Source organism: Macaca mulatta, chromosome 1, assembly GCF_049350105.2.
Source record: "Macaca mulatta isolate MMU2019108-1 chromosome 1, T2T-MMU8v2.0, whole genome shotgun sequence".
NCBI classification, from domain to species: domain Eukaryota; kingdom Metazoa; phylum Chordata; class Mammalia; order Primates; family Cercopithecidae; genus Macaca; species Macaca mulatta.
Genome location: NC_133406.1, coordinates 193,075,499 through 193,100,000, shown reverse-complemented (window position 1 = coordinate 193,100,000; position 24,502 = coordinate 193,075,499). Strand labels below are relative to the sequence as shown.

The window sequence follows — 24,502 nt, the reverse complement described above, 5'->3', positions numbered from 1 at the left end:
TCAGTCTGTCTCTCGTTTTCTCTCCCTGTTTCTAAGATCTCGTGGAATCAAAGACGTTGTGGAGGTCTCTGGTCCCTCTGAAAGGGGGATACTGGGTTCTCCCGATCCCACGCTTTGCCTTCTAGAGCTTGCTGACCTGGACACCCCCAACCCCGTCCCCCCACCCGTCCCCCAACCCTGACCCCACCCCTGACCCAACGGCCCCTGGCCCTGTTGCACTGCCATGCAGAGAGGCGGCCTCCAAGCCCAGGGCTCAGAGGTCAGGTCAGGAGTCCTGGCAAGGGCTTTGGGGACAGGCTTTGCCTCCCAGCCAAGCTCTGCCCTTCATGCCTACATTCTCCTCTCCTGGGCGTCTTTTCCACCTGCATGCACCCCTAAGCCCCAGGCTGACCCCATGGGAGTCCCTATGAGGGGCCAGGGTCTTAGCACTGACTTTATACTCTAGGCAGAGGCAGGAAACTCCAAGCCCCACTCCCACCCAGGAGCCAAACCCTGGAGACAGCTCAGACAGAGATTGAGCGGTAGTGGAGGAGCCCGGGACTGCGCTCTGGCGTCACATAGACCTTGGTGCAAATTCTCCTTTGCTGCTTACTAGCTGTGCTCCCTTGAGCAGACACCTTGAGCCTCAGTTCTAAGATGAGGGTGCACTCAGGAAGCAGTAGGTGCAGTGCTTGGCACAGAATAGGCTTCAGGACACAGGGGTTCTGCTCAATCCCTCTACAGCCCAATACTCCATATGATCCCATCACTGTCCTGTTCTAATGCCTTCCATGGCTCCCTAGTACCTATAGAATAACCTAAATCCCTCTATTGACAGTACAGGCCTTCCATGATGGCTTCCAAATCTACCTTTCATACTCTTATCTCATAAGAACTAGAGAGAAGCTGAAACAACACACTCCACGTTCTCCTACCGCCATGCTTTTCCTCAGTCAGGGAACTGTGAAACTGTCACCAGGAACACATTTCCCACAACCTCCTGCTTGCCCACGTATTTATGCAACTTAAGGTCTGCAAGGCCTTGCCTGGTGCCTTCCCTAGTCAATCTGCCAGAAAAGAGTGGTTTATTCCTTGCTTCACTTGACCATGCAGCTTCAGAATCAGCCAGGCCCTCAGCTGGGCAATGGGGTCAGAGAAGAGCAAGACCAGCCATATACTTGGGTAGCTCCAGTCTGGTGGGTTGGACCAGCTTCATCCCTGGCATCTGGCAGGTGCGGTGGTCTGCCAGGGAGGGGAGCACATGAGCAGGTGGCAAGGGCACCTGGCAGGAGCTGAAGTGGGTACTCTCCAAGAGCTGGCTCTGGCCCTCTCTTCTCTCCACAGCATGTGTTCCCACCAGCCCTCATCACTTACCAACTACCTCCTCCAGGTAGAACTCCTGGGTTGAGCCTTAGAGTTTAAACTTCAAGTCACAAGCCAGGGGCTGAGGCCACTGGCTTGCCACCTGATATAGTTTGGGTATGTGTCCCCTCCAAATCTCATGGTGAAATTTGATCCCAGTGTTGATGATGGGGCCTAATGGGAGGTATTTGGGTCTTGGGGGTGGGTCCCTCATGAATGGCTTGTTGCTGTCCCTGAAGTAATGAGTGCGCTACTATTAGTTCACAGAGAGCTGGTGTTTAAAAGAGCCTGGCACACCCTCCTCACTTTCTTGCTCTATCGCTTGCTATGTGACACACCTGCTCCCCCTTCACCTTCTGCCATGATTGGAAGCTTCCTCAGCCTTCACCAGAAGCAGGTGCTGGTGCCATGCTTCTTGAATAGCCTGCAGAACCATAAGCCAAGCAAACCTCTTTACTTTATAAATTATCAAGCTTCAAGTATTCCTCTATAGGAATGTAAAATGGACTAAGACCACCTTAGACAGGAAGCCCCTCCACAAGCAGGTTCTCCAGCTTCCACTAGCTCTCCTTTAGGCCAAGGAACTCAACACCCCCAGATGGGTGAGGGAAGAGTCAGCTACATCCACGTTTGAATTTTGCTTTCATTGCTTCCTTGCTTTAAAACCTCGGGCAACTTCCTTAACCTGCTGTAGCCTCAGCTGCTGCTTCTGGAAAATGATGATAAATAGAGATAATATAATCGGAGGTAATATAGAACAGTGCTTCTTAAACTTTAGTGTGCATCACCTGGAGGGCTTGTGAAAACAAACTGCTGTACTCCACCCAGGAAATTTTGATTCAGTAGGTCTGGGATGGGGGTCCAAGAATTTGCATTTTTGACCTGCTCCCACATGACAGCTGATGGCTGCCAGACTGCAGACCAACTGGCACCGATGTAGAAAAATGGGCCAATACTGTTGTATTAGTGCATTCTCACACTACTATAAGGAACTAACTAAGACAAGGTAATTTATAAAGAAAAGAGGTTTAATTAACTCACAGTGCCACAGGCTGTACAGGAGGCATGGCTGGGGAGGCCTAAGGAAAGTTATGATCATGGTGGAAGGGTGAAGGGGAAGCAAGCATGTCTTCAAATGGTGGCAGGAGAGAGAGAGAGAGAGAGAGAGAGAGAGAGAGAGAGAGAGAGAGAAGCATGAGCACAAGGGCAAAGGGAGAAGTGCTACATACTTTCAAACAACGAGAACTCATAAGAAGTCAATCACTATCACTAGAACAGCAAGAGGGAAATCTGCCCCCATGATCCAGTCACTTCCCACCAGGTCCCTTCCCTAACATTGTGGATTACAATTCAACACGAGATTTGGGTGGGGACACAGAGCCAAACCGTATCAACTGTCAGTTGCTGTTACAGTGTTAACATGACATGTGTCTGGTGCTCTCACCTCTTTGGGACAGAGCCCTAATTTATCTCTTTCCCGCTGACTTGGCCCACCTCACCTGGCTGGGCCTGGGCAACAAACACTCTCCCGACTGCAGGCCCAGCAACCTGTGTTGTCAAAGTCAAGTCCTTATAAACCTGACAGCCGCCCACAAGGCCACAAGATGAACAGTCATTTTGGCTTGGTTCCAGAAGAGACACAGAGGAGCCAGGCCTAGGGTGTGGGGTGGCCAGGGAAGAGGTATCAGCTCAGGCCTATGACAACCCTCCCAGATCACTCACCGAGGCTTCTCCTGGGCTCTGTGGCCACCCCTGGGCCAGGCCACAATCCAGACCCCTACTATTAAAGCATGTCAAGAAGCCACTTTAATTCTCAAACTAAAAAGTCACAATGGCTGACATCACCGAGAGCTGGCTACTTGGCACTCTGGGTGGTGTTTGATGTGCTTTTTCTTTAGTTCTGAAAACAGGCTTCTGAGCTTGCACTATTTTTGTCCCTTAAAACTTAGAAGTCATTATCCTCAGCAAACTAACGCAGGGACAGAAAACCAAACACCGCATGTTCTCATTTATAAGTAGGAACTGAACAATGAGAACACATGGACACATGGAGAGGAACAACACACACTGGGGCCTGTGGGGGTAGGGGTGGGGGGAGGGAGAGCATCAGGATAAATAGCTAATGCATACTGGGCTTAATACCTAGGTGATGGGTTGATGGGTGCAGCAAACCACTGTGGCACACGTTTACCTATGTAACAAACCTGCACATCCTGCACATGTACCCCGGAACTTAAAATAAAAATAAAAATTAATTTTAAAAAAGTTCAGTGACTTGACCAAGTTCATATAATGAGAAGATAGTACTTGTCTAAAGTCATAGAGTGAGTTTTTTTGTGGGGTGAGAGGCTAGGACCAGGAATCCTCCCCCGGGGTGCTTCCTCTTTTCCTTACATACCTATGACCATGGTGATGGTGGCACGCTCTCTTTGGTGGAAGATTTGAGGTAGCAGTACCAGGTGTGCCACCAAGACGTGAGGAGCTGGCTGTCATTGTAGTACTGTGTGTGTGAGTGTGTGTGCTTATTTTTTGAGTCCTTACTACAAGCTCAATAATACATGCACCTTATCTGAGCCTCAACACACCCCTAATGTAGCCACCATCCTGATCCCCCTTTTAGAGACAAGGTCACTCAGAGCCATCTTTGGTGCTTATCTCCCCAAACATGGAGGCTCTGTACACCTCAGTATTCTGCATCCCACCTCTGACAGTACTGCCCTCACAGAGTGTCCTGGTGACCCTGGGCAGCTGTGTCCCTTTCTTGGTCTCCTCTTCCTTAGTCAAATAAGTGCTGGACCATGATCTTAAAAATCCCATCCATGATGCAGAATGATAAATGCCTTAATCATGGTGATACCCTGAACTGATCATGGCCCCAGGCTGAGTCTTGATTCTACATGGGGCACTATTGGTCACAGGGGCACATGGAGAGTGGGTGCAGCATTGCAGCTTTTCTTGAAGGAAAATCTTTTGTCCACAAAGCACCTTTATTCTGTGAATCTATGAAATTCTTGTGTATGTTTATTTAGAATTTGGAAAAGGAAATAGATTCCATTTTTGTTCAGAAAAATAGGACACCAAAATGTCTATAATGAAAGACTTTTAAAGCCACCACTAAATGTGTAAGGCTCCTGACTTCAAAGGCAATGCAGGAAGAATTTGTCCTCAGGGCTCAGAAATGGTGGGTGAGGCTTGCCTTTATACTCACCTCCAAGGCTCTAGGGAAGTTTGAAGATTTGACTTCAGCTTTGTGCAGTCAGGGCCTTTGGCATTGCTTTTAGATTTTATTACCCAAAGAGAATGCGTGTGAGTGTGTGTTGACCTGTCTGTGGGCCGGAGTGTGAGCCTGTGCCAGGATAAGTGTGCATGTGTGATATGTGTGTGCTTGTGGGTGATGCAGGCTGCATGTGACATGCATGGGAGTGTTGAATGTGTCTGACTTTGTGCCTGGGTATGTGGGGTGGCTGATGTGGGGTAAGTGACTCCGGAAGGCCTTGGAGCTCCATGTGTGTTGCAGGGCTCTTCGGGAGTTTGTTGTGGGTTTGTGGAAGGCTATTATGTGAGTTGTGACTGGATAGCAAAGCTGACTGGGACCTGATTAGGACACTAAACAAATACAAGAAACGTATGATCTTCTAAATCTCCCCAGAGCTGAGGTTTGGGTTGATAAAAGGCAACAGTTTGAAAACAGACCATCAAATGAGACCATTTCTGATCTACTTTTTTTTTGCTTTAAAAAAGAAACCAGCCCCAAATGACAGTGCAATTAATGCAAAAGTTCTGGCTTTTACAGAAAAGACATCTCTCTCCAGGGAGTCCAGGGCACAAAGCCAGTCATGAAGCCAGACAGAGGAGTACAGGGACCATAGGATTATATGGCACCCTTGAATTTCCCCCACATTGCCCTCAATGGGTCACTGCCCATCCTGTTGCCACTGCAGGGTAGAAACACCAGTGACAGTGATAATAACATGCACAGTGAATAGATCAGCCCTTGAGCTTACCACCTCCCCAGTTCCCATCAGTCCTTGATCGCATCTGAGATATAGATGATTGCATCTGAGGGAGAGAGCTAACAGACCAGGAGGAACAATAATTTAAAATAAGCGTAATAAGAGTCCTCGAAGCGACAAAGTGGGATATGGGGACCATGAAGCACGTCCAAGTAATTACAGAGGAGAAACAAGGGGAGATCCTGGATATGAGAGAGTTTATCACCAAAAACCTTCACTAAAGGAACTTCTAAAGGCATATTTGGGAAGAAGGATATTGAACCCAAAAAGAGGGAATGTGATGCAAAAAGGATCGCTGGGTAAGGAAAGTAAATATGAGGATACATTTAAACAAACACTGACTGTCAAACAATAATATAATATTAAGGATTATGACTAGTTGGGGGTCAAAAATCAAGGTAGAACTAAAATACTAGAAAGTAACATTGTATAAGATGGGAAGAAGAGTAATTTAAGGTGAAGCATTCTAAAGTCTTTGTGTTGCTGGGGAGGAGGAAAAATATTACTTCATTTTAGATTGTGTTAAGAATGCATGTTAAAAATTTAAAGGTAACTAGTAAAAAAGTAGAAATAAAATGTATAACTTATAAACCAGTAAAGGAAAAAATGAATTAAAGAAAAGCCTTGATTAATTCAAAAGAGGATGGAAAATGAAAGTAAATAAAGAAGCAAAGAGAAGCAGGGTAAGCAAAAAGCAGACAATAAGATGGTAGATATAAACCCAAATATATGAGGAACTGCAGTAAATGTAAATCGATCAAAATCTCTAGTTAAAAGATAAGGATGGTAATATTGGGCAAAAATAAACAAATATGTCTATCTACCCCATTTTGGCTGTATGCTTTTTACCCCAAACACACTTAAAACATAAGGATCCAGATAGGTTAAAAATAAAGTGTTGGAAAAAGATGTCGTGAAGATAAGTAAGACTAATGAATGATCCCTTAATCGCCAAATCCAGCAGTTTATTAAAACATTGTGACTAGCTGTGTTTATTTCATTAATGCAAAGATTATGTAACATTTTGAAATCTATTAACTCAATCCCAAATATTAGCAAGTTAAGAGAAAAAAAAAACAATGGTCCCAATGAATTAGAAAAATGATTTTATGAAATTCTATGTCCATTTATGATAAAGTTCTCAGCAAACTAGTAATATAAGGGATATTTCCAAACCTGAAAAGTAGTTTCTACCAAGAACTTACAGCTAACACAGTATGTGGTGGGAAAATATTTGAAGCACTTTCTTTAAAATTAGGAATTATGCAAGGATATCTGCAATCACTGCTTCAATTAAACATTACACTGGAATTCCTCACCAGAATAGTAAGGCAAGATAAAGAAACAAGCTAGATTGTGATTGATTATGATAGGATATAACGATTTATGTAGAAATCTAAGAGCATCTACAGACAAACTATTAAAATTAATGAGAACTAAGTGAATTTGCTCACTACAAATAAAATCAACATACAAAAATCAATTGTATTCCCATATACCACAACAAAGTATTAAAAATAAATGTTTAAAAAGATAGCATTTATAATATGCACAGAAAAAATAAGGTACTTAGGAATAAATCTAACAAAATACATAAGAGACCTTTTGGGAAAAAATATAAAACTTTAAGTTATCAAAGATCAAAATAAAAATATATAATATTAATGGATAGGAAGAGTCAATGTTATGAAGGTGTCAATTTTCTCTAAATTAATAATATATTTATTAGGATTAAAATAAAATACCAACAGTGTGTGTCTGTGTGTATGTGTGTATATAATTTTTAAAACTTATTCTAAAATTTATATGAAAGAACTAAGCTTCAGTAACAGTTAAACAATTGAAGAAAAGGAACAAGGTGGTTAAATTTGCCCTAGCAAAAAGTAAGACTTATTTTAAAATGTTGGTAATTAAGACAGTGTGTACATCTGGAATAGATACGGTTGTATAAATCAGCATATTTCTCCTTCTCTTAGAAATCATCCAAAAGCAACAAAAAGGATGAAAAAATAAACTCTATTTTTGGCAAAACTTGAGGACAGGTATTACCCAAGACTCCCAAATATGTGTAAGAATTGTCCAAAGAAGCTGAGATTAGGAAAAAACAAATAGGAGGAAATGAAGAGAAAGAAGCTCCCAGAAAGATCTCTTTGATGAGATAGCTAGGCAAAAATATTCTTCCTAAAAGTAAGGGGTATATATTCAGAGATGCAAAAGCTATATCTCCTATTTTCAAAAACAGGTGCAATAACTGGAGTTAAATGTGCTAATGGGAAAATACTTCTTGGACTTGATTTGGTTGAGAAAAACTGAAGATGCAGGGCTACACAAAAAATCATAAGGGTGAACCTCTTTTCAGAAGCAATTTGTTTCTGTGGCAGCAGAGAACAGGCCCTTCTAGTAAAAACCAGCAAGTGAGGGATTCCATCTTTCCCCAACCAAAGTATTCTCTTGTCTGGCAGTGGAAAGTCTAGGAAAACTGAACTCAACTTATTCAGTGCTAGCAAAGATTTTTAGTGCTATGAGGAGTAATAACAAGGATCTAATAGAGCATCAAAACAAAGATATTATAAGAAATGCATCAATACAAAGATAATTTTGTGTACTAAGTTAAAAAGAAAATATTCACAAGTTTATTAATAGACAAAGACTACTCCCCAGAGAAAGGTTGCCACAGCAGATAAAAATTTGGACCAAACATTATCGTGAATTAAAAAATCTTTTTGGAGTTATTGCCTATATGAAGCAAGACAACAAAGCAAAGATGAAAAAGCCCAGGGAAGAAAAGGTATGATTATAGAAAGAAAAAATACATTAGCTGGCAAAATCCAAGAAGGGAATATAAAAGAAATCATCCAGAAATGAAGATAGCTTAGAATAAGTACAAAGGAGAATGTACTTTGAGGAAAACAGTAAGTGAACTAGAGGATAAAAATGAGAAAAGCAAGCAAAATGAAATGGAAGAATATTTTTTGAAAGGATTGGGGGAAACAAAATGATTGGTATATAAAACAGGCAATGAAGATTCAACTTGTGGACTTTTGGAGTCCTCAAAGCAGTTAACCAATATAATAGTACAGAATGAATATTTAAAGCTTAATTCAAGAGGCTACTTCCTGAAATAAAGTAGGATTGACTATATATATTAATTCATGGTAATACCAAGACATAGTCTGGTAAATGTATTCTACCTTACAGATAAAGGAAGAATCTTGATAATCCAGGTAAGTTTAGGTCATGTATAGAGGAAAAAAAGAGATAAGAATAGCCTTAGATTTATTCAAATTAACTTTTAATGTTATAAGACAGAGGAGTAACATCTACAGAGTCCTCAAGATAAGAAAATGACACCTGAGGATTTTTATATCCAGCCCAAGTGCTCTTCAGTGAGCAGTTCTTCAGTTATAAAGGCTATAGACAAGCAATTTTGAACATGCATGATTTCAGCATAATCAACCAATAGTTAATTAGGGAAGTTGGAGCAAAATAACTAAAAAACTAAAAACAGTGTGAAGATTAGGCTGAGGAATAGAAGATAAATAATGTTCAAAAAATATAGGAATGATACAATGAATATAAATTATGAGAGGATCAGGAGGAAGATTGAAGATAGAGTGTTTGCTGTTTGCTTAAACTTTTACAACCAAGAGTAAAAGCATGTATTTTAAAGCTGACAAATCAAGTGATTGAACTATATGCCTATTTAACAGTACAGAAGTATATACCGAAAAAGTAATATAAATGACATAAATTGAGAAGTGGAGAAAAGAAAAGGAAAGGAGAAGAAAGAAGTACACCGCTTTATCATTGTTCATAGGAGGGAACTAATAGATGCTATCTAAAGAAGTAGAGAACTAAAGAAGTTATATAAAGTCCTAAGTACAAATATAACCACTAAAACAAAAATGCAGTTTTTCTAACTGTCAAACTAACTTCACACACACACACACAAAGAAAAGAGAGTTCATAGTAAAGAACTCAGCAAAGTAACATCAATACTGAAAAATATGCAGAAGCCAAGACCAAATACATCAGTCATATTAATAAATGTGAACAGGCTAAAATCACCTATTAAAAGAAAAAGACTGTCACAAAGAAAGAAATACTAAGCAGTATAAAAGAGACATATTATACCTAAAGCAAAGCCATTCATATAGATTTAAAATAAACATTTTGGCAAAGGTCTATCCATCAAATGCAGACACGAAGACAAAGATCATAATTAGACAAACAGGATCTCAAGTCAGAAAGCATTAAATGAGTCAAAGACAGGCATGTTATATGTAAAGGTTGCTATTTACAATTAACATATTTATTATCCATTGATGCATATCAAATTACCCTAACATTTAGCAGTTTAACACAATGAACATTTATTATTTCATAGAGTTTCTGAAGATCAGGAATCTTGGAGCTGCTTAGCTGGGTGGTTCTGGCTTGGTTCAGGGTTCCTCAGGAGGCTGCAGTAGGCTGCTGGCCAGGGATAAAATCAGCTGAAAGCTTTACTGGGACTGGCAGATGCAGCTCCAAGCTCGCTCATTTGGCTGTTGGGGCAGCAGAGAGAAAGGGGGAGGGAGGGAGAGAGAAACAGAGAGCACCTAAGATGAAAGTCCTGGTGTCTTTTATAACCTAATATCAGAAGTAATATATACCATAATTTTTGTGATATTTTCATATTCTATAGATCATAAAGACCAACCCTGATATAATGTGGGTGTGGACTACACATGTGTATCATACCTGGACGTCATTGTCCATAACCGTTATAGGTATCTATGCACAAAACAATATAGCATCAATATTCATAAAACTGAAACTACAGGAGCTACAAGGGGAAATAAACCATAAATACATGATTAATGGAAGACTTAATTCAGTGATCATAGTATATATTAGGCAAATGGACAAGAAATAGTTAAGGATAGAGAAGACTAAATATCATTTTGAAATCTATATTCTAAAAACAGATAATCTACCATTGAAAAATTCAATTGGCCATAAAATGTTTGTGACAATTAATATAAGACAACAAGAAAACCTTGATAAATTACAAAAATAAAAATATTAATAATATGGACACTGTAATGTTCCCAACAGAAAGAAAAGATAAATGTGTAAGGTGATGGATATCTCAATTATCCTGATTTGATCATTACACCTTGAATACTGGTATCAAATCATCAACTAGTATATATCCATACAAAAGTAAAAGTGATGGTTTAGACAATATTCTCTAATTACAAAAGTTTAAATTAGAAATTAATACTAAAATCAGAAAACAAAAAAGCCCTTCTGTATTAATCCATGTTCACACTGCTATAAAGAACTATCTGAGTTTGGGTACTTTATAAAGAAAAGAGGTTTAATTGGTTTAAATGGCTGGGAGGCCTCAGGAAATTTACAATCATGGTGGAAGGTGAAGGCGAAGCAAGGCATGTCTTGCATAGCAGCAGGAGAAAGACAGTGAAGGAAGAACTGCCACTTTTAAACTTTTAAACCATCAGATCTTGTGAGAACTCACTCACTATCATGAGAACAGCATAGGGAAACCACCCCCATGATCCAATCACCTCAAACCAGATCCCTCCCCTCACATGTAGGGATTGCAATTTGACATGAGATTTGGGTGGGGACAGAGCCAAGACATATCATTCTGCCCTGGCCCCTCCCAAACATCATGTTCTTCTCACATTTTGAAACCAGCTGTGCTTTCCCAACAGTCCCCCAAAGTCTTAACTCATTCCAGCATTAACTCAAAAGTCGAAGTCCAATGTCTTATCTGAGATATGAGAAGTCCTTTCTGCCTATGAGCCTGTAAAATAAAAAATAAAAACAAGTTAGTTACCTCCAAGATACAGTGAGGGTACAGACATTGGGTAAATGCTTCCATTCTGAAAGGGAGAAGTTGGCCAAAACAAAGGGGCTATAGGCCCTATGCAAGTCTGAAACCCAGCAGGGCAGTTATTAAATCTTAAAGCTCCAAAATAGTCTCCTCTGACTCCATGTCTTACATCCAGGGCATGCTGATGCAAGGAGTGAACTCCCAAGGCCTTGGGCAGCTCCACCCCTGTGCTCTGCAGGGTAGAGCTCCTGTGACTGCTTTCACGGGCTGGTGCTAAGTGCCCGTGACTTTTTCAGGTGTACAGTGTAAGCTGTCAGTGGATCTACCATTCTAGGGTCTGAAGGACAGTGGCCTTCTTCTCACAGCTCTACTAGGCAGTGCCTCAGTGGGGACTCTGTGTGGAGGCTCCAACTTCACATTTCCCATTCACACTGCCCTAATGGAGGTTCTCCATGAGGACTCCACCTCTGTGGCAGACTTCTGCCTGGATATCAGGGCATTACCATACATCCTCTGAAATCTAGGTGGAGGTTCCCAAACCCCGATTCTTGTCTTCTGCACACCCACAGGCCCAACACCACATGGAAGCTGCCAAGGCTTGGGGTTTGCACGATCTGAGATGTACCTTGGCCCATTTTAGCCATGGCTGGAGCTGGAGCTGCTGGGACGCAGAGTGCCATGTCCTGAGGCTGCACAGAACAGCCGGGTCCTGGGCCTGGTCCATGAAACCATTTTTCCCTCCTAGACCTCCAGGCCTGTGATGGGAGGGGCTGCCACGAAGATCTCTGAAATGCACTAGAGACATTTTTCCCATTGTCTTGGCTATTAACATTTGGTTCCTTGTTACTATGCAAATTTCTGTAGTTGCCTTGAATTTCCCCCCAGAAAATGAGTTTTCCTTTTCTACCACTTGGCCAGGCTGGGATTTTCTAAACTTTTTTGCTCTACTTCCCTTTTAAGCATAAGCTCCGATTTCAGATCATCTCTTTTGAATGCATATGACTGTACACTTTTAGAAACAGCCAGGTTACATCTTGATTGTTTTGTTGCTTAGAAATTTCTTCCATCAGATACCCTAAATCATCTCTCTCAAGTTCAAAGTTCCATAGATCTCTAGGGCAAGGGCAAAATCCCACCAGTCTCTGCTAAAGCATAGCAAGAGTGACCTTTACTCCAGTTCCCAATAAGTTGTTCATCTCTGTCTGAGAGCACCTCAGCTCTCATTGTCCATTTTACTGTTAGTATTTTGGTCACAACCATTCAACAAGTCTCTAAGAAGTTCTAAACTTTCCCACATCTTCCTGTCTTCTTCTGAGCCCTCCAGACTGTTCCAACTTCTGCCTGTAACCCAGTCCCAAAGTTGCTTCCACATGTTCAGGTATCTTTATAGTAGTACCTCACTCTCCTGGTACCAATTTTCTGTATTAGTCTGTTTTTACACTGCCTTAAAGAGCTATCTAAGACTGGGTAATTTAAAAAGAAAAGAGGTTTAATTGACTCACAGTTTCACATGGTTGGGGAGGCCGCAGGAAACTTCAATCATGGTGGAAGGTAAAGGGGAAGCAAGGCACGTCTTACATGGTGGCAGGGGAAAGAGAGGGAGGGGTAGAACTGCCACACACTTTTAAACCATCAGATCTCATGAGAACTCCCTCACTATCATGAGAACAGCATGAGGAAAATCACCCGCATGATACAATCACCTCCCATCAAGTCCCTCCCCCAATACATGGGGATTATGATTAGACATGAGATTTGGATGGGGACACAGAACCAAATCACATCACCCTCTATGTGGAAAATGGAAACAATCAAACAAAGACTTTGACCCAACAGGCTTGGGTTAAAGAGGAAATATGAATCAAATAATATTTTTAAAATGATTTTTGATGGAAATACTCCATGTCAGAGCCCATGGCCTATGGTTAAAGGGGTGCACCCAGGCTAGTGCTGCTTGTGAATGAGTGGGTAGGGCAGATAGAAGCCACACTTTCTCATACCTAAACTTTGTCAGCAATAAAATGATATTTTGTCTTCCATCTGTTTTATTCTCAGTGGGTTCAGAATTTGGGCAAAGAAAAAGGATGTTATTTGTTGGACTGCCCCTGTACTACTAAATGATGCAACAAAGCAAAAGAAAAATATTAGAGAGACAAAAGCTGGGAAGGAGGATGTAACATTAGCACTACTTGTAGATGATTATATACCTGGAAGCCCTGAAGAACCTACAGGGAAACTATTGCCAACAGTGAGAGAATTTAGTAAGAGGGATACGTAAAGTTAAAAAACAAGAATTAACTACCGTCATGTATAAATATAACCATTTGGAAGACAGAATGAAAGAAAATATCTAATTTACAAGAGTAGTGACAATGACAACAACAAAAATAAACTACCTTTCAATAAAGTTAAAGGTAGGAGCAAGTCCTATACAAAGAAAATGTTGAAACACTTCTAAAGGACACAAAAGAAGACTTGAATAATTGGAAAGACTATGTTTTTGGCTAGGAAGACTCAACATCATAAAGATGTCAATTCTCCCTAAGTTAATTTCTAAATTTAATGTGAGCTCAATAAAATATCAGCAATTTTATTTTTTAGCCAGACAAGCTGATTCTAAAGTTCATGTGAAAAAATAAGAAACAAAAACATTCAGAAAAACTCTGAAGAGTACTATCAGGGGACTAGCTCTACCAGATATTAAAACATAATAGTCTCAGTAATTGAAACAGTGAGGAACTGATGCATGAACAGCAAGACAGGCCAATCAACTATAATAGAAAGTCCAGAAATAGAAGTGAATACACATATGGGAGCTTAGTATATGAAAAAAACTGGCTTCTAAGATCAGTAGGAGAAATGATTAACTGTTCAATAAATGTGGTTGGGGTCATTGGTTGGTCATGTGGAAAAAAAATAAAGTTAGGGTCATACCTAGCACCATATACCAGAATAACTTCCAAATGGATCAAAGATTGAAAAGCCAAAATCATGCCACAATATGCTAGAAGAAAACTTGAGAAAATCCTTATGTAATCTTGGGATCAGGAAGATCTTTCAAATTATGACCTAAGACAGAGAAGACCTTAGAGAAAAAAATAGAACACTTACACTACATTAAGGAAATCTTTATGCCAAAATACAAAGTCAAAGATAACTTTATTGGGGATACTCTTTTCATCAGAAGGTTAATCTCCCTAATTTATAAAGTGGTCATAGAAACCAATGAGATAAAGAACCAAGAACTCGATAGAAAAATTGGCAAAGGATATGATCAAGTGGTTCACAGAAAAAGGTTCTCCCTTGCTCATAATAGAAATGCAGATTAAAGCAACACCAAGATACCATTTTTCAGCTGTCAAAATGATTTTAAAAATCCAAGAATTTGAAATATATACTCTGTTGATAAGGCTGAGGAAACAATGCTGTTAGGGTATAAACTGATCTGGTCTCCATGAAGGACAATCTGGCAAAAACCTATTCACATTAGAAATGTATGTATTCTCTGATCTAACAAATCTAAGAATTTACTCTAAAGATAGATTTGCAGAATATGCAGAGGGAAGGGACATATGCAGAGTTGTTTGTAATAGTTAAGATTGAAAACAACCTAAATGCTCATCAATAGGGGAATGGTTAAATAAACTATGATACATATATTATTCCCATACAAAAAAAAAAGCCATAAACCTATACAAAACATGAGGAATCTCTCAATGTACTCACATGGCAGATCTTCAGGGCATACTGTTAGGTAAAAAATCTAGTGTAAATGACACATCACAATTGTGTGAAAAGATGGAGGGATAATTATATATTTATAGTTGCTTGAATATACATAAAAATCTGTGTTTATCTGTTTAGAAGTGGAATGGGGGAAAGGATGTGGGATGGACACTTTTTCTTTTATATCTTATTTTGCCTTATATAAATGTATTACCTATTTAAATAATTAAATGCTTAAATTTTAAAAAATCTCATAAATGAAAACATTTGATACTTGGTACAGGATTAGATAAACAGAGCAACAGATAAGAATAGAGAGCCTAAAACAGACCCCTACCCCTACAGAAACTTTTTACATCAGGGGTCCCCAACCCCCGGCCACAGACTGGTATGGGTCTGTGACCTGTTAGAAACCGGGCTGTACAGCAGGAGGTTGAGTGACAGGTTAGGAGTGAGCCAGCCAGCAGGAGCAAACCTTCGTCTGTGTTTACAGCCACTCCTCATTGCTCGTGTTACTGCCTGAGCTCCGCTTTCTGCCAGATCAGCAGTGGCATTAGATTCTCACAGGAGCACAAACCCTATTGTGAACTGTACATGTGAAGGATCTAGGTTGCATGCTCCTTATGATAATCTAATGCCTGATGATCTGTCACTGTCTCCCATCACCCCAAGATGGGACCATCTAGTTGCAGGAAAACGAGCTCAGGGATCCCACTGATTCTGCATTATGGTGAGTTGTATAATTATTTCATTATATATTACAATGTAATAATAATAGAAATAAAGTGCACAGTAAATGTAATGCCCTTGAATCATCCTGAAACCATCCCTGCCCCCATGTCCGTGGAAAAATTGTCTTCCACAAAACTGGTCCCTGGTGCCAAAAAGATTGGGAACCGCTGTTTTACATGACAGAGGTGACATTTCAAACCAGTGGCAAAATGATGGGCAATTCAATCAGCTGGGACAAGTGTTATCTATCTACAGATAGTTCTTGATCTATGGAAAAAGTAAAATGGTTCTGCTAACTCTCACTCTATGCAAAAATTAATTCTAGAATCAATATGGAAGAATATGGAAAGCCAAAAACATAACAGTTTCAGATAAAAACATAGGAGAATATCTTTCTGACCTCAGGGTATACAATGACAGTTTATAAACAGTTTACAAAAAACAGAAACAAGTATGGGAAAACATGGATAGATTTGACTACATTGAAATTCAAACGTTTATATGCATCAAAAGACATTACAAACAATGTAAAAAGAGAAGTTACAGACTAGGAGAGGATATATGCAACACATTTCACAAAAAAGTGATGAGTATGTAGAATACATAAAAAGACCTTCAAATCAATTAGATAATGCAAAGGACCCTACAGAAAAATAGCCAAAGTATGCCAAGAGTCAATTCACAGAAGAGAAAACCTGAATATTTGAAATTGTGCTTGGTCACAAATTAAGTAGTGAAAATCAAATTAAAATTACACTGTAATTATATTATGCACATATCAGATTTGCAAAAATGTGAAAGTCTGACAATTTCATGTGTTGAAGAGACTATGGGACCATAGGAGCTCTCATACACTGCCCATGGGAGAGGACATTTGTGAAACTACATTGAAGGGCAAGTTGGTAATATCTGATAAAGATACAAACACACACACACAGACACATCTCATATATATATGAAATTCTCACATAAGGAAGCATGCACAGGAATATTCCTTCAACATTGTTTGAAAGAGTAAAAAAGGCCGGCCGTGGTTGCTCATTCCTATAATCCCAGCACTTCGGGAGGCTGAGGTGGGCGGATCACAAGGTCAGGAGACGGAGACCACCTTGGCCAACAAGGTGAAACCCTCTCTCTACTAAAAATACAAAAATTAGCTGGGTGTGGTGGTGCATGCCTGTAATCCCAGCTACTTGGGAGGCTGAGGCAAGAGAATTGCTTGAACCTGGGAGGCAGAGGTTGCAGTGAGCTGAGATCACGCCACTGAACTCCAGCCTGGACTACAGAGCTAGACTCCGTCTCAAAAAAAAAAAAAAAAAAAAAAAAAAAAAAAGAAGAAGAAAGAAAGAGTGAAAAGAAAATGCGTGCAACCTAAATGTTGATCAAGAGATCCCAGCACTTTGGGAGGCCGAGGCGGGTGGATCACGAGGTCAGGAGATCGAGACCATCCCGGCTAACACGGTGAAACTCTGTCTCTACTAAAAAACACAAAAAATTAGCCGGGCATGGTGGCAGCGCCTGTAGTCCCAGCTACTGGGGAGGCTGAGACAGGAGAATGGCGTGAATCCGGGAGGTGGAGCTTGCAGTGAGCCGAGATCGCGCTACCGCACTCCAGCCTAGGCGACAAAGCGAGACTCCGTCAAAAAAAAAAAAAAAAAAAAAAAAAAAAAAAGCAGAATTGGTGAATAGGTTGTGGTATAACTCTATACTGTAAGGTACTATGTGTCCGTGAAAATAAAAAAAAAAACCAGACCCAGAGCTACATGAATCAATGTGGGGAAATCTCACACACACTATTGAACGAGAACAAAACAAGACAAAACAAAAAAACAAATCACAGAAGGATATACAGTAGGATAACATTTGTATGAAGTTTAAAGGCAGGCAAAATGATACTATATAATGTTTATGTTCACACAAAATCAAAAACATGCAAAATGATCCTATACAATGTGTGAAGGAGTATAAGAGCATAAGATATAAATGGAAAGGACACATCCTATCAGGGAGGGTCGTTACTCTAATGAGAGAGAAAGGAATGAGTTTGGAGGGAGGTCCTCAGAGATCTTCAACTGTATGTATACTGTTTTTATTCTTATCAGCATGGTGGGTATTGGGTGCTCATTTTCTTATTCTTTGTACCTTTTGATGTCAGACATATTTCATAATTGCAAAAGATTAAGTGTTCCTTTACAACAATAATAACTAACTAGAAAATCGAGTAAGTCCCCCCTTTTTACAACAACAATAGAAACTATAAAGTAGGAATGAAGAGTGTGTAAGAACTTTATGAAGAAAAATATTAAACTTTAAGAAAATATCATAAAATAAGGCCTTAATAAAGGAATAGAAGCTACATGTTGACGGACTGCATGGCTGCTAATTCTCCCCAAATTAACACATAAACTCAGTGTAGTATTATAACATTCCCCTCTCCCCTCATGCTCACCCCATTCTTTGAGAAAGACAGTTGATGCTTTCCTAGTTTTATAAGCCAACATGTCTGAAGCACTGAGCAGTGTGTAACACACAGTCAACACCATCACATGAGACTATTATGATGGTTCATTCCACCACCTCATAACGTGGACTCTTGCACTTTGATTTTTTTGGGGGGACTCCTAAAAGGTCAGGGTCATTTGAATGTTAGCAGAATAAACGATAAACCACTGATTCATCAAGGGTGTGTGTGTGTGTGTGTGTGTGTGTGTGTGTGTGTGTGTGAGAGAGAGAGAGAGAGAGAGAGACAGAGAAGCAGCTGTGAGAGAGGTTACCATTTTCAATTTACAAAAGGAGAAAATGGGACCTAGAGAAAGAGTCTTATTCAAGGTGTGCAGCAGTTGTGCTGAGAAGGAGAAGGAGGAAAGGTTGTGGAAGGGACTGGTGAAGCAGAAAGCTGGGACAGGAGAGAAGAGAGAGAAGGGAAGGCACAGTGAGGTTGCTGAGGAGGTAAGATTCCATTTGTTTCCCTCTGCTGGTTCACTGGTGATGGAAATAGTATTTGCTCTCCCCACTCATGGTCAAGGACACCTCCCCCTCCTCTTCTGAGGGAATTACTTGTCAGTCTTCATGGAGCTGTTTCATTTCCCCACTGCCGTGGGGTTCTTTGGCCAGCTGGGCACTTCCAACTCTGACCACACCTCTCTGCACTCTCATGAAAAATCACAAGTTCTTAAATGGTCCAAAACACAATGTCAGTTCCTGGGAGTTTCTACTGAAGGAAGATTATTCATGACACTTGTTAAAGATGGTAAGGGAGACTTTATCCAAGTGGGACTATTGCAACGGGGGTTTTGCAGGAGGGGAGACAGATCAGGCTCAACTCCGAATACAGCAGAACAAATGGGGAATTAAGGGCAGTGTATGGAAAATTACTAAGAGGAAAGAAACATCAAGGGGAAGAGGGATTCTGGGTAAACTGACTCAACAGGATTCTTGCTGAAGGCAAGCTGGGTGATAAGCTATAGAGAGTGAGGATGAGGAATTTGATCATATATGGAGGATGATGAGAGGCCAGGGATTTTCACTAAACTGATCAGCAGGATTCTTGTTAAAAGTGCACTAAGCGAGCCAAGGATAGGGCCCTGATTCAAAGCCTAGTCCAGAAAAGGGCTCAGAGGAGCTGACTCAAGATCCATCAAGGAGCAAGTCCTTGTCATTTCAGCCAGGAGAATCCCTGGGAGTTTGGTGAGAGATGAGTGCCTGGGCCCTGCTTGGAGCAAAATCCCATGACTTCTCCCAGGCCAGTCCCTTATGAGACGTGAGTCCAGCAGAACAGGATCATCAGTGGGGTTGGTGTAGGTCTCCAACCTGGGGACAGATTCACCAAGGGTCTCAAGGCCCATGGGAGGGCTCTCCACCCCGATATCATAGTCACCCCACACTGTCCATTTCACCTGCCCCATCCATTGGACACAGTAGCATGTGCATGGACAGGAAGTGGCGAGCTGCTCTCTGCGGTAAGGCTGGAGATTCCTTGACTGAAAACAGGCCACCCCTGCGGAGGGGACAGAACAGCCTCTCACTACAGGAAGATAGAGCAGAAAGTAGGGAAGTACACTGGTTTCCCTTCTGAATTCTGCATTCTGAATTGTTTAATCTTCACCATAACTCTGTGAGGTAGGCATGGCTAATTCCTGTTCATAGAAGAAGAAAGTGAGGCTCTGAGGGGTGAATTAACAGGGGAAGGAAACATAGTGAGCATATCGGGCCGATGGTGGCGGAGTCAAGATCCAAACCTACAGACATCTGGTTGTAAAACTAGCTGTTTCTGGTACTATTCTATGATGTCTTGTGCTGCAATCACATGGCAGGGAATAATGTTAGAATTACTTTCTAAAAAACTTGAGGCTGGAGCCAGAAAGACAATGACAATCCCAGAGCAAAACGTTGGAGATTGCAAGGGAAGGACTCTCAAGAAGGGACCTAGTCCATGTCCTGATTATCTCAGGACATGAGTTCCTCTGGTCTTGCCTCCATGTTTCCCTTCAGGTTGTAAATGCTCAAGCCCACAGCTCACTGAGCTCTCTGGAAAACCAGGTGTTCACTTCTAAGCCTGTTTCCCCCGTATCACAATCATTATCCTCTGGGATGTGGGTCTTGGCCCATCACAAGACTGCAGAGCCTAACTCCAGGCATGGACACCTACGGTTCCCACACTGGACTCCTGTGAAGTGAGAGCCAACATCTTTGGTAGGTAAGGATGCGAATGTTTTATAGGAATGGTGGTGGGGAGCATGCCTCCAGGCCTGGGGCACAACCCTCCGTTGGAAGGAAGGGATCGTACTGAGGGAGCCAAATCTGGATTCTGTTAAAAGTCATCATCTCCAGTCCTCAATTTTCTTGTCCACCTTCCTAACTCTGGTGCCATACAGGGGGGTGTGCATGGGTGTATGGTGGATGTATATGCTCATGGCAAGTATGTGTAGATAATATTTACTTTGCGAAGTGCCACCCCTCTTCCTCATCCTCTTGCATTAATTCACTAAATCATGCAATCCAATAGGAAGAGCCATAAGCCTTTCCTTGGGTACCCACACTTCTGGGATAATGTCCAAGCTCCTCTGTAGACTACACCAGCCCTCCCTGACCTGGTCCTGATGGCCTCTTGGCCTCTTCTCTTGCCATTCCTACTTACCACCTGTAGTACTCCCTCACCTCAGGTGCTTGCCATTCTCAGAGGCACCAGGCTTACTTACCTCTACATTTTTGTACATGTCTCTCTGCCTGCAATGCCCCTTCTTTCCCCTATGTCTAGCCAACACAGTCAAGGGTCACTTTCTCCAAGAAGTCTCCTCTAACCTGACCAGGGTGGGTTGGTTGTGCTGACCTCTGCTGAGGAAGTTCCCCACACTCACCCCTGCCTTTGGCCCACGTAACGACTCATTTCTGTTATTCTTCCCCTAGACTGTGACCTCCTTGTGGGAAGCGGGTCTAAACCATCAGGGTGTTTCTAGAGCCCAGTCCAGGGCTGGGCACAATGGAGGCGTTCAGTGAGTGTTTGATGAATAAATGAATGAATGAATGAGTGACACAGTGCCAGGGTTGTGAATGTTGGCCTTGGAATCCTGCTGCTTGGGTTGGAATCCCAGTTACTGAACTTGTTGTATATGGCTGTGAGCAAGTTACTAACTTTCCTATGCCTCAGTTTTCTCATCTGTAAAATGGGGCTAAATAAGAGAAACTATCTCATGGTGTTGTTATAACGCCTCAACAAGTCAATACATGAAAAGCGTTTAAAATGGTGCATGGCACATGGTAAGCAGCACAGTAAATATTAGTTATAGTTATTGCAACTAAATCATTTATTCATTGAGTCAATCATCATTTTTTTTTCCATAAAAAAATTTCATCTAGTGTCTTTTCTGTGCTAGGCACTTGGCTGGGCCTTAGAGCCACAGATAAAAATCAGGCAGCTATTGTCCTCAATATGGAATCAGGGGAACACAGAAGCAGATACAGGTAATTACATCCCCAGGGAGGGATGCCCAGTGCTTAGAAGGGCATGGCTCAGGACCAGCAGACAGAGACCCTGCGCTTGGAATAGACAGGCCTCTCTCCTCCCAGAGATCCCTGAGGACAAGGCAGCTCGCGGAGGAGGGATGTGTATAAGTGAAGGCTGGACCTGGAAAGCCCGTAGGGTCTGGGAGTCTCTGCTCAGCCTTCATGGACAGCTGAGTCCTGAAATCCAGGGCCTTTGATTTTTCATTGACTAATGCTGCATTTCATTGAACAGAAGCTTCCTGTTAAATCGAAACAGATGAGGTTTCAAAAATAATTCTAATTGATTCCATTCCTAAAGTTCACATCAGTAGCTCTTGGACCCAGCCAAGAGAGAAGAGTTGTGTGTGCGCGTGTGTGTATGTGCACATGGCTGTGCATGTACATGCACAGGTGTGTATGATAGATAATAATAGCGGTCACTTTTCAAACACGTATGATGTGTTTTTCCTATTTTACTTCATGTAGACTTCACAGCACCCCCCGTAGGTAAGTGCTATTATTAGCACCATTTCCAGATAAAGAAACTGGGAGCTCAGAGGGATCAAGTAACTTTCCCAAGATCATAAAGCTATAAGTGGTAGAGTCAGAGCATGATCTTCTTTCTCACTTCAAAGCCTCAATTCCTAGCAACACGAGGGAAGGATTAGGAGAGGAGGAGGTCACAGGGCTACAGAGTCACTGAGCCTGTTTGACCAGGCAAGGGACCTGAGAGGTGTGCAATGACAATGAAAAATAATCACGACAGATGCCATCTAGTGACCCCACCTACTACTTGCGAGGCTCTGTCACTGGTGATTTACAGATACTAAGTCCTCACACTATTTCAGTGCAGTAAGTATTATTTCCACTTTTCAGATAGGAAAGTTGAGGTACAGAGGGATTTAAAAAAAATCCTCCAAAGCCATATCACTAATGAATGTTTCTGTTCCCCCAAACCCTTGTTTTTTTGTGGATATTATGTACATTATATGCACATGTATATATGACAGGGAGGTACGAATTGGGCCTGTTTCTTCAGAATATTGCATTTAGTTCTCATACTATGAGGTGTGAGCAGCTTAATTCATTTATCCATTTGTTCACTCAACACCTCCCCTGGGCCCAGCTGTTTCAGGAAGTCAGAGCAGACAAGATGGACAAGGTCACTGAAATGAGAGAGCAGGAGGGATCCAATTGGCTAGGGATTGGCTACTTTGGTAGGTAGATTTAGAAAGGGAGAGCATTTACAAAAATAAAAAAGAGCTGACTGTGTAATGTTCTTGGGGAAGAGTGATCCAAGCAGCGGGGCAGCTACTATAAAGATCCTGGGGCTGGAACAAACTGGGTGTGTTGGAGGACCAGAAAGAAGGCCAGGGTGGATGGTGCTGGTGACAGGGAGCAGATGATTCCAGAGGCAGAAGCCTGGATTAAGTAGGCCTTGTAGACCAGCACAAGGAGGTTGGATTATGTTTTAATTGCAGTGGGGAGTAATGGAGGGTTGTAGCTTGATCTGATCTCCATTTATAAGGATTGCTCTGGCTATAGAGTGGAGAATGTTGAGGGACAAGGTGAGGAATGTGGAATCAGAGAAACCTGTCTGGAAGCTACTGCAGTGTCCAGGAGAAAGATGACAGTGACTGACTAAGATGTCTCAGTAAAGATCAAGGGAGGTGGATAGATTTGGGATGTGCTTCTGAGGAACAGTGCTTTCTGATGGATTAGATGAGGGGCATGTGGGACAGAGGAATCAAAGATGATCTTTAGGTGAGCAACCTGGGGAAGGGTGGAGACATTTACAGAGATGCAGGAAGACTGGGGAGTAGTGGGGAGTAGGATTTGGTGGTAAATCAAGAGTTGGACAGGAAAGTGGAAGATGCCAATTAGAAGCCTAAGTTGATGCATCTGGAGTTCATGGCTGTGGATTTAGATTTTAGAGTCATGGTCAGAGAGTCAATATTTATAGCCAAAACACTGGCCAAGATCACATAGAGTAGGGGACAAAATCAGAAGGAGCCAAGGGAAACCCAATGCATGCCCATGAGTCAGCCGTGGTTCTATTTCAAACTAGAAAGTCCGAAGTCCAGCCTTATGTGGATCTTTCAGGGCAACCATGGAGAAAGCAATGGGGGCTCCCAGGGAGGAGATCAGTGCTTGATCTCAGTCTGCTACTTTTATTATTTCCTAACTTCAGTGACTGTTCTTCATTGTGCCTTGGTTTATTCATCTGTCCAATGGAACAATAGTGCTCACCAGAGAATGGAATGAGTTAATGACTGTGACAGTTATACAAGTATGAGGGACTATATACTGTTGCTTTGGGGTGAATTGGGAAGGAAACAAAATGCTTCAGGTAATTTAAGGTTCTGGTTTGAAACTGGAATTTCAATAGACCATGCTAATCCTGTGCCTTGGTTTATGCATCTGTCCAATGGAACAATAGTGCTCACCAGAGAATGGAATGAGTTAATGACTGTGACAGTTATACAAGTATGAGGGACTATACTGTTGCTTTGGGGTGAATTGGGAAGGAAACAAAATGCTTCAGGTAATTTAAGGTTCTGGTTTGAAACTGGAATTTCAATAGACCATGCTAATCCTAACTCCCAACCAATTTCAAATCATCCTCAAGTAGTCTCCTTTAGAGACTTTCTCTAATCTCTCCAGTGCAGTGATTGTCACTAACGCTGCTCTCAGTCCTGGCTGTTGCCTGGGATAGGGGAGGAGGAGGGGGAGGGAGGAATTATCTGATTGCCAAGGTTGGGGGAAAAAACTAGGCTTGAGTACCTGCTCACAGAGCACTTTTCCCAGATGACCCAGTCTCCTGTTATCTCCCAGCCACCCCCACCTCAGTCCATATATATATATA

At 41.6% G+C, this 24,502-nt stretch overlaps 2 long non-coding RNA genes across 2 annotated transcripts in view; one reads left to right on the top strand and one right to left on the bottom strand.

Moving 5' to 3' along the window:
* LOC144333521 (uncharacterized) overlaps positions 1-24,502 on the top strand; it is a 165,594-nt gene that overhangs the window by 59,475 nt on the left and 81,617 nt on the right. The gene's annotated exons all lie outside the window — the stretch shown is intronic.
* Positions 9,632-18,246, bottom strand: LOC144338586 (uncharacterized). Its single transcript, XR_013412828.1, has 2 exons — positions 11,822-18,246; positions 9,632-11,166 (listed from the first exon to the last, which is right to left on the bottom strand). It is a non-coding gene; the product is annotated as an uncharacterized LOC144338586 (long non-coding RNA).